Source organism: Hypomesus nipponensis, chromosome 12 (assembly GCF_054491055.1).
Source record: "Hypomesus nipponensis isolate SF chromosome 12, ASM5449105v1, whole genome shotgun sequence".
In the NCBI taxonomy this organism is placed as follows: Eukaryota; Metazoa; Chordata; class Actinopteri; order Osmeriformes; family Osmeridae; genus Hypomesus; species Hypomesus nipponensis.
Window position 1 is genome coordinate 17,672,501 of NC_140372.1, and position 7,500 is coordinate 17,680,000.

Sequence of the window (7,500 nt, forward strand, 5' to 3'; positions counted from 1 at the left end):
TGGATGGGAGACCGCCTGGGAATACCAGGTGCTGTATGCTCTTTTGCTCATTCACTTAGAAACTGACATCTTGCAATATGCACAAGTAGTCCTTCATGAAAGGGGCTGGAAGCTGTTTTCATTTTGACACGAGAGAGAGAGAGAGAGAGAGAGAGAGAGAGACTACCTTGCATTGTCAATTGCTAAATCTGTATATGGATAAGTAGCCTATGGTTGTCAACTTATTTCGTACGGCCATACCAGCCTGGCAACGCCCGATCTCGTCTGATCTCGGAAGCTAAGCAGGGTCGGGCCTGGTTAGTACTTGGATGGGAGACCGCCTGGGAATACCAGGTGCTGTATGCTCTTTTGCTCATTCACTTAGAAACTGAAATCTTGCAATATGCACAAGTAGTCCTTCATGAAAGGGGCTGGAAGCTGTTTTCATTTTGACACGAGAGAGAGAGAGAGAGAGAGAGACTACCTTGCATTGTCAATTGCTAAATCTGTATATGGATAAGTAGCCTATGGTTGTCAACTTATTTCGTACGGCCATACCAGCCTGGCAACGCCCGATCTCGTCTGATCTCGGAAGCTAAGCAGGGTCGGGCCAGGTTAGTACTTGGATGGGAGACCGCCTGGGAATACCAGGTGCTGTATGCTCTTTTGCTCATTCACTTAGAAACTGAAATCTTGCAATATGCACAAGTAGTCCTTCATGAAAGGGGCTGGAAGCTGTTTTCATTTTGACACGAGAGAGAGAGAGAGAGAGAGAGACCACCTTGCATTGTCAATTGCTAAATCTGTATATGGATAAGTAGCCTATGGTTGTCAACTTATTTCGTACGGCCATACCAGCCTGGCAACGCCCGATCTCGTCTGATCTCGGAAGCTAAGCAGGGTCGGGCCTGGTTAGTACTTGGATGGGAGACCGCCTGGGAATACCAGGTGCTGTATGCTCTTTTGCTCATTCACTTAGAAACTGAGATCTTGCAATATGCACAAGTAGTCCTTCATGAAAGGGGCTGGAAGCTGTTTTCATTTTGACACGAGAGAGAGAGAGAGAGAGAGAGAGAGACTACCTTGCATTGTCAATTGCTAAATCTGTATATGGATAAGTAGCCTATGGTTGTCAACTTATTTCGTACGGCCATACCAGCCTGGCAACGCCCGATCACGTCTGATCTCGGAAGCTAAGCAGGGTCGGGCCTGGTTAGTACTTGGATGGGAGACCGCCTGGGAATACCAGGTGCTGTATGCTCTTTTGCTCATTCACTTAGAAACTGACATCTTGCAATATGCACAAGTAGTCCTTCATGAAAGGGGCTGGAAGCTGTTTTCATTTTGACACGAGAGAGAGAGAGAGAGAGAGAGACCACCTTGCATTGTCAATTGCTAAATCTGTATATGGATAAGTAGCCTATGGTTGTCAACTTATTTCGTACGGCCATACCAGCCTGGCAACGCCCGATCTCGTCTGATCTCGGAAGCTAAGCAGGGTCGGGCCTGGTTAGTACTTGGATGGGAGACCGCCTGGGAATACCAGGTGCTGTATGCTCTTTTGCTCATTCACTTAGAAACTGACATCTTGCAATATGCACAAGTAGTCCTTCATGAAAGGGGCTGGAAGCTGTTTTCATTTTGACACGAGAGAGAGACAGAGAGAGAGAGAGAGACCACCTTGCATTGTCAATTGCTAAATCTGTATATGGATAAGTAGCCTATGGTTGTCAACTTATTTCGTACGGCCATACCAGCCTGGCAACGCCCGATCACGTCTGATCTCGGAAGCTAAGCAGGGTCGGGCCTGGTTAGTACTTGGATGGGAGACCGCCTGGGAATACCAGGTGCTGTATGCTCTTTTGCTCATTCACTTAGAAACTGACATCTTGCAATATGCACAAGTAGTCCTTCATGAAAGGGGCTGGAAGCTGTTTTCATTTTGACACGAGAGAGAGAGAGAGAGACCACCTTGCATTGTCAATTGCTAAATCTGTATATGGATAAGTAGCCTATGGTTGTCAACTTATTTCGTACGGCCATACCAGCCTGGCAACGCCCGATCACGTCTGATCTCGGAAGCTAAGCAGGGTCGGGCCTGGTTAGTACTTGGATGGGAGACCGCCTGGGAATACCAGGTGCTGTATGCTCTTTTGCTCATTCACTTAGAAACTGACATCTTGCAATATGCACAAGTAGTCCTTCATGAAAGGGGCTGGAAGCTGTTTTCATTTTGACACGAGAGAGAGAGAGAGAGAGAGAGAGAGACTACCTTGCATTGTCAATTGCTAAATCTGTATATGGATAAGTAGCCTATGGTTGTCAACTTATTTCGTACGGCCATACCAGCCTGGCAACGCCCGATCTCGTCTGATCTCGGAAGCTAAGCAGGGTCGGGCCTGGTTAGTACTTGGATGGGAGACCGCCTGGGAATACCAGGTGCTGTATGCTCTTTTGCTCATTCACTTAGAAACTGAAATCTTGCAATATGCACAAGTAGTCCTTCATGAAAGGGGCTGGAAGCTGTTTTCATTTTGACACGAGAGAGAGAGAGAGAGAGAGAGACTACCTTGCATTGTCAATTGCTAAATCTGTATATGGATAAGTAGCCTATGGTTGTCAACTTATTTCGTACGGCCATACCAGCCTGGCAACGCCCGATCTCGTCTGATCTCGGAAGCTAAGCAGGGTCGGGCCAGGTTAGTACTTGGATGGGAGACCGCCTGGGAATACCAGGTGCTGTATGCTCTTTTGCTCATTCACTTAGAAACTGAAATCTTGCAATATGCACAAGTAGTCCTTCATGAAAGGGGCTGGAAGCTGTTTTCATTTTGACACGAGAGAGAGAGAGAGAGAGAGAGACCACCTTGCATTGTCAATTGCTAAATCTGTATATGGATAAGTAGCCTATGGTTGTCAACTTATTTCGTACGGCCATACCAGCCTGGCAACGCCCGATCTCGTCTGATCTCGGAAGCTAAGCAGGGTCGGGCCTGGTTAGTACTTGGATGGGAGACCGCCTGGGAATACCAGGTGCTGTATGCTCTTTTGCTCATTCACTTAGAAACTGAAATCTTGCAATATGCACAAGTAGTCCTTCATGAAAGGGGCTGGAAGCTGTTTTCATTTTGACACGAGAGAGAGAGAGAGAGAGAGACCACCTTGCATTGTCAATTGCTAAATCTGTATATGGATAAGTAGCCTATGGTTGTCAACTTATTTCGTACGGCCATACCAGCCTGGCAACGCCCGATCTCGTCTGATCTCGGAAGCTAAGCAGGGTCGGGCCTGGTTAGTACTTGGATGGGAGACCGCCTGGGAATACCAGGTGCTGTATGCTCCTTTGCTCATTCACTTAGAAACTGAAATCTTGCAATATGCACAAGTAGTCCTTCATGAAATGGGCTGGAAGCTGTTTTCATTTTGACACAAGAGAGAGAGAGAGAGACCACCTTGCATTGTCAATTGCTAAATCTGTGTATGGATAAGTAGCCTATGGTTGTCAACTTATTTCGTACGGCCATACCAGCCTGGCAACGCCCGATCTCGTCTGATCTCGGAAGCTAAGCAGGGTCGGGCCTGGTTAGTACTTGGATGGGAGACCGCCTGGGAATACCAGGTGCTGTATGCTCTTTTGCTCATTCACTTAGAAACTGAAATCTTGCAATATGCACAAGTAGTCCTTCATGAAAGGGGCTGGAAGCTGTTTTCATTTTGACACGAGAGAGAGAGAGAGAGAGAGAGACCACCTTGCATTGTCAATTGCTAAATCTGTATATGGATAAGTAGCCTATGGTTGTCAACTTATTTCGTACGGCCATACCAGCCTGGCAACGCCCGATCACGTCTGATCTCGGAAGCTAAGCAGGGTCGGGCCTGGTTAGTACTTGGATGGGAGACCGCCTGGGAATACCAGGTGCTGTATGCTCTTTTGCTCATTCACTTAGAAACTGACATCTTGCAATATGCACAAGTAGTCCTTCATGAAAGGGGCTGGAAGCTGTTTTCATTTTGACACGAGAGAGAGAGAGAGAGAGAGAGAGAGACCACCTTGCATTGTCAATTGCTAAATCTGTATATGGATAAGTAGCCTATGGTTGTCAACTTATTTCGTACGGCCATACCAGCCTGGCAACGCCCGATCTCGTCTGATCTCGGAAGCTAAGCAGGGTCGGGCCTGGTTAGTACTTGGATGGGAGACCGCCTGGGAATACCAGGTGCTGTATGCTCTTTTGCTCATTCACTTAGAAACTGACATCTTGCAATATGCACAAGTAGTCCTTCATGAAAGGGGCTGGAAGCTGTTTTCATTTTGACACGAGAGAGAGACAGAGAGAGAGAGAGAGACCACCTTGCATTGTCAATTGCTAAATCTGTATATGGATAAGTAGCCTATGGTTGTCAACTTATTTCGTACGGCCATACCAGCCTGGCAACGCCCGATCACGTCTGATCTCGGAAGCTAAGCAGGGTCGGGCCTGGTTAGTACTTGGATGGGAGACCGCCTGGGAATACCAGGTGCTGTATGCTCTTTTGCTCATTCACTTAGAAACTGACATCTTGCAATATGCACAAGTAGTCCTTCATGAAAGGGGCTGGAAGCTGTTTTCATTTTGACACGAGAGAGAGACAGAGAGAGAGAGAGAGACCACCTTGCATTGTCAATTGCTAAATCTGTATATGGATAAGTAGCCTATGGTTGTCAACTTATTTCGTACGGCCATACCAGCCTGGCAACGCCCGATCACGTCTGATCTCGGAAGCTAAGCAGGGTCGGGCCTGGTTAGTACTTGGATGGGAGACCGCCTGGGAATACCAGGTGCTGTATGCTCTTTTGCTCATTCACTTAGAAACTGACATCTTGCAATATGCACAAGTAGTCCTTCATGAAAGGGGCTGGAAGCTGTTTTCATTTTGACACGAGAGAGAGAGAGAGAGACCACCTTGCATTGTCAATTGCTAAATCTGTATATGGATAAGTAGCCTATGGTTGTCAACTTATTTTGTACGGCCATACCAGCCTGGCAACGCCCGATCACGTCTGATCTCGGAAGCTAAGCAGGGTCGGGCCTGGTTAGTACTTGGATGGGAGACCGCCTGGGAATACCAGGTGCTGTATGCTCTTTTGCTCATTCACTTAGAAACTGACATCTTGCAATATGCACAAGTAGTCCTTCATGAAAGGGGCTGGAAGCTGTTTTCATTTTGACACGAGAGAGAGACAGAGAGAGAGAGAGAGACCACCTTGCATTGTCAATTGCTAAATCTGTATATGGATAAGTAGCCTATGGTTGTCAACTTATTTCGTACGGCCATACCAGCCTGGCAACGCCCGATCACGTCTGATCTCGGAAGCTAAGCAGGGTCGGGCCTGGTTAGTACTTGGATGGGAGACCGCCTGGGAATACCAGGTGCTGTATGCTCTTTTGCTCATTCACTTAGAAACTGACATCTTGCAATATGCACAAGTAGTCCTTCATGAAAGGGGCTGGAAGCTGTTTTCATTTTGACACGAGAGAGAGAGAGAGAGACCACCTTGCATTGTCAATTGCTAAATCTGTATATGGATAAGTAGCCTATGGTTGTCAACTTATTTCGTACGGCCATACCAGCCTGGCAACGCCCGATCACGTCTGATCTCGGAAGCTAAGCAGGGTCGGGCCTGGTTAGTACTTGGATGGGAGACCGCCTGGGAATACCAGGTGCTGTATGCTCTTTTGCTCATTCACTTAGAAACTGACATCTTGCAATATGCACAAGTAGTCCTTCATGAAAGGGGCTGGAAGCTGTTTTCATTTTGACACGAGAGAGAGAGAGAGAGAGAGAGAGAGACTACCTTGCATTGTCAATTGCTAAATCTGTATATGGATAAGTAGCCTATGGTTGTCAACTTATTTCGTACGGCCATACCAGCCTGGCAACGCCCGATCTCGTCTGATCTCGGAAGCTAAGCAGGGTCGGGCCTGGTTAGTACTTGGATGGGAGACCGCCTGGGAATACCAGGTGCTGTATGCTCTTTTGCTCATTCACTTAGAAACTGAAATCTTGCAATATGCACAAGTAGTCCTTCATGAAAGGGGCTGGAAGCTGTTTTCATTTTGACACGAGAGAGAGAGAGAGAGAGAGAGAGAGACTACCTTGCATTGTCAATTGCTAAATCTGTATATGGATAAGTAGCCTATGGTTGTCAACTTATTTCGTACGGCCATACCAGCCTGGCAACGCCCGATCACGTCTGATCTCGGAAGCTAAGCAGGGTCGGGCCTGGTTAGTACTTGGATGGGAGACCGCCTGGGAATACCAGGTGCTGTATGCTCTTTTGCTCATTCACTTAGAAACTGACATCTTGCAATATGCACAAGTAGTCCTTCATGAAAGGGGCTGGAAGCTGTTTTCATTTTGACACGAGAGAGAGAGAGAGAGACCACCTTGCATTGTCAATTGCTAAATCTGTATATGGATAAGTAGCCTATGGTTGTCAACTTATTTCGTACGGCCATACCAGCCTGGCAACGCCCGATCACGTCTGATCTCGGAAGCTAAGCAGGGTCGGGCCTGGTTAGTACTTGGATGGGAGACCGCCTGGGAATACCAGGTGCTGTATGCTCTTTTGCTCATTCACTTAGAAACTGACATCTTGCAATATGCACAAGTAGTCCTTCATGAAAGGGGCTGGAAGCTGTTTTCATTTTGACACGAGAGAGAGAGAGAGAGAGAGAGAGAGACTACCTTGCATTGTCAATTGCTAAATCTGTATATGGATAAGTAGCCTATGGTTGTCAACTTATTTCGTACGGCCATACCAGCCTGGCAACGCCCGATCTCGTCTGATCTCGGAAGCTAAGCAGGGTCGGGCCTGGTTAGTACTTGGATGGGAGACCGCCTGGGAATACCAGGTGCTGTATGCTCTTTTGCTCATTCACTTAGAAACTGAAATCTTGCAATATGCACAAGTAGTCCTTCATGAAAGGGGCTGGAAGCTGTTTTCATTTTGACACGAGAGAGAGAGAGAGAGAGAGAGAGAGACTACCTTGCATTGTCAATTGCTAAATCTGTATATGGATAAGTAGCCTATGGTTGTCAACTTATTTCGTACGGCCATACCAGCCTGGCAACGCCCGATCTCGTCTGATCTCGGAAGCTAAGCAGGGTCGGGCCAGGTTAGTACTTGGATGGGAGACCGCCTGGGAATACCAGGTGCTGTATGCTCTTTTGCTCATTCACTTAGAAACTGAAATCTTGCAATATGCACAAGTAGTCCTTCATGAAAGGGGCTGGAAGCTGTTTTCATTTTGACACGAGAGAGAGAGAGAGAGAGAGAGACCACCTTGCATTGTCAATTGCTAAATCTGTATATGGATAAGTAGCCTATGGTTGTCAACTTATTTCGTACGGCCATACCAGCCTGGCAACGCCCGATCTCGTCTGATCTCGGAAGCTAAGCAGGGTTGGGCCTGGTTAGTACTTGGATGGGAGACCGCCTGGGAATACCAGGTGCTGTATGCTCTTTTGCTCATTCAC

General features: G+C 47.2%; 26 non-coding genes across 26 annotated transcripts in view; all 26 read left to right on the forward strand.

The window, feature by feature from the left end:
- LOC146267385 (5S ribosomal RNA) overlaps positions 1–40 on the forward strand; it is a 119-nt gene extending 79 nt beyond the window's left edge. Inside the window, exon 1 of the ribosomal RNA XR_014728952.1 lies at positions 1–40. This exon is cut by the window's left edge and continues 79 nt beyond it. This is a non-coding gene — a ribosomal RNA (5S ribosomal RNA).
- Positions 41–226: 186 nt separating this feature from the next.
- LOC146267386 (5S ribosomal RNA) lies at positions 227–345 on the forward strand. The gene has a single exon (XR_014727419.1). It is a non-coding gene; the product is annotated as a 5S ribosomal RNA (ribosomal RNA).
- Positions 346–523: 178 nt separating this feature from the next.
- LOC146267387 (5S ribosomal RNA) lies at positions 524–642 on the forward strand. Its single transcript, XR_014727718.1, has one exon. It is a non-coding gene; the product is annotated as a 5S ribosomal RNA (ribosomal RNA).
- A 178-nt stretch (positions 643–820) lies between these two features.
- Positions 821–939, forward strand: LOC146267388 (5S ribosomal RNA). The gene has a single exon (XR_014727420.1). It is a non-coding gene; the product is annotated as a 5S ribosomal RNA (ribosomal RNA).
- Positions 940–1,121: 182 nt separating this feature from the next.
- Positions 1,122–1,240, forward strand: LOC146267389 (5S ribosomal RNA). The gene has a single exon (XR_014727952.1). It is a non-coding gene; the product is annotated as a 5S ribosomal RNA (ribosomal RNA).
- A 178-nt stretch (positions 1,241–1,418) lies between these two features.
- Positions 1,419–1,537, forward strand: LOC146267390 (5S ribosomal RNA). The gene has a single exon (XR_014727421.1). It is a non-coding gene; the product is annotated as a 5S ribosomal RNA (ribosomal RNA).
- Positions 1,538–1,719: 182 nt separating this feature from the next.
- LOC146267391 (5S ribosomal RNA) lies at positions 1,720–1,838 on the forward strand. The gene has a single exon (XR_014727953.1). It is a non-coding gene; the product is annotated as a 5S ribosomal RNA (ribosomal RNA).
- A 172-nt stretch (positions 1,839–2,010) lies between these two features.
- Positions 2,011–2,129, forward strand: LOC146267392 (5S ribosomal RNA). Its single transcript, XR_014727954.1, has one exon. It is a non-coding gene; the product is annotated as a 5S ribosomal RNA (ribosomal RNA).
- Positions 2,130–2,311: 182 nt separating this feature from the next.
- Positions 2,312–2,430, forward strand: LOC146267393 (5S ribosomal RNA). The gene has a single exon (XR_014727422.1). It is a non-coding gene; the product is annotated as a 5S ribosomal RNA (ribosomal RNA).
- Positions 2,431–2,608: 178 nt separating this feature from the next.
- On the forward strand, positions 2,609–2,727 carry LOC146267394 (5S ribosomal RNA). The gene has a single exon (XR_014727729.1). It is a non-coding gene; the product is annotated as a 5S ribosomal RNA (ribosomal RNA).
- Positions 2,728–2,905: 178 nt separating this feature from the next.
- On the forward strand, positions 2,906–3,024 carry LOC146267395 (5S ribosomal RNA). Its single transcript, XR_014727423.1, has one exon. It is a non-coding gene; the product is annotated as a 5S ribosomal RNA (ribosomal RNA).
- A 176-nt stretch (positions 3,025–3,200) lies between these two features.
- On the forward strand, positions 3,201–3,319 carry LOC146267396 (5S ribosomal RNA). The gene has a single exon (XR_014727424.1). It is a non-coding gene; the product is annotated as a 5S ribosomal RNA (ribosomal RNA).
- Positions 3,320–3,491: 172 nt separating this feature from the next.
- On the forward strand, positions 3,492–3,610 carry LOC146267397 (5S ribosomal RNA). The gene has a single exon (XR_014727425.1). It is a non-coding gene; the product is annotated as a 5S ribosomal RNA (ribosomal RNA).
- A 178-nt stretch (positions 3,611–3,788) lies between these two features.
- On the forward strand, positions 3,789–3,907 carry LOC146267398 (5S ribosomal RNA). Its single transcript, XR_014727955.1, has one exon. It is a non-coding gene; the product is annotated as a 5S ribosomal RNA (ribosomal RNA).
- A 182-nt stretch (positions 3,908–4,089) lies between these two features.
- LOC146267399 (5S ribosomal RNA) lies at positions 4,090–4,208 on the forward strand. The gene has a single exon (XR_014727426.1). It is a non-coding gene; the product is annotated as a 5S ribosomal RNA (ribosomal RNA).
- Positions 4,209–4,390: 182 nt separating this feature from the next.
- LOC146267400 (5S ribosomal RNA) lies at positions 4,391–4,509 on the forward strand. Its single transcript, XR_014727956.1, has one exon. It is a non-coding gene; the product is annotated as a 5S ribosomal RNA (ribosomal RNA).
- A 182-nt stretch (positions 4,510–4,691) lies between these two features.
- Positions 4,692–4,810, forward strand: LOC146267401 (5S ribosomal RNA). The gene has a single exon (XR_014727957.1). It is a non-coding gene; the product is annotated as a 5S ribosomal RNA (ribosomal RNA).
- Positions 4,811–4,982: 172 nt separating this feature from the next.
- On the forward strand, positions 4,983–5,101 carry LOC146267402 (5S ribosomal RNA). Its single transcript, XR_014728624.1, has one exon. It is a non-coding gene; the product is annotated as a 5S ribosomal RNA (ribosomal RNA).
- Positions 5,102–5,283: 182 nt separating this feature from the next.
- Positions 5,284–5,402, forward strand: LOC146267403 (5S ribosomal RNA). The gene has a single exon (XR_014727958.1). It is a non-coding gene; the product is annotated as a 5S ribosomal RNA (ribosomal RNA).
- Positions 5,403–5,574: 172 nt separating this feature from the next.
- Positions 5,575–5,693, forward strand: LOC146267404 (5S ribosomal RNA). The gene has a single exon (XR_014727959.1). It is a non-coding gene; the product is annotated as a 5S ribosomal RNA (ribosomal RNA).
- A 182-nt stretch (positions 5,694–5,875) lies between these two features.
- Positions 5,876–5,994, forward strand: LOC146267405 (5S ribosomal RNA). Its single transcript, XR_014727427.1, has one exon. It is a non-coding gene; the product is annotated as a 5S ribosomal RNA (ribosomal RNA).
- Positions 5,995–6,176: 182 nt separating this feature from the next.
- On the forward strand, positions 6,177–6,295 carry LOC146267406 (5S ribosomal RNA). The gene has a single exon (XR_014727960.1). It is a non-coding gene; the product is annotated as a 5S ribosomal RNA (ribosomal RNA).
- A 172-nt stretch (positions 6,296–6,467) lies between these two features.
- LOC146267407 (5S ribosomal RNA) lies at positions 6,468–6,586 on the forward strand. Its single transcript, XR_014727961.1, has one exon. It is a non-coding gene; the product is annotated as a 5S ribosomal RNA (ribosomal RNA).
- A 182-nt stretch (positions 6,587–6,768) lies between these two features.
- On the forward strand, positions 6,769–6,887 carry LOC146267408 (5S ribosomal RNA). Its single transcript, XR_014727429.1, has one exon. It is a non-coding gene; the product is annotated as a 5S ribosomal RNA (ribosomal RNA).
- A 182-nt stretch (positions 6,888–7,069) lies between these two features.
- Positions 7,070–7,188, forward strand: LOC146267409 (5S ribosomal RNA). The gene has a single exon (XR_014727740.1). It is a non-coding gene; the product is annotated as a 5S ribosomal RNA (ribosomal RNA).
- A 178-nt stretch (positions 7,189–7,366) lies between these two features.
- LOC146267410 (5S ribosomal RNA) lies at positions 7,367–7,485 on the forward strand. Its single transcript, XR_014727294.1, has one exon. It is a non-coding gene; the product is annotated as a 5S ribosomal RNA (ribosomal RNA).
- Positions 7,486–7,500: the final 15 nt, after the last annotated feature.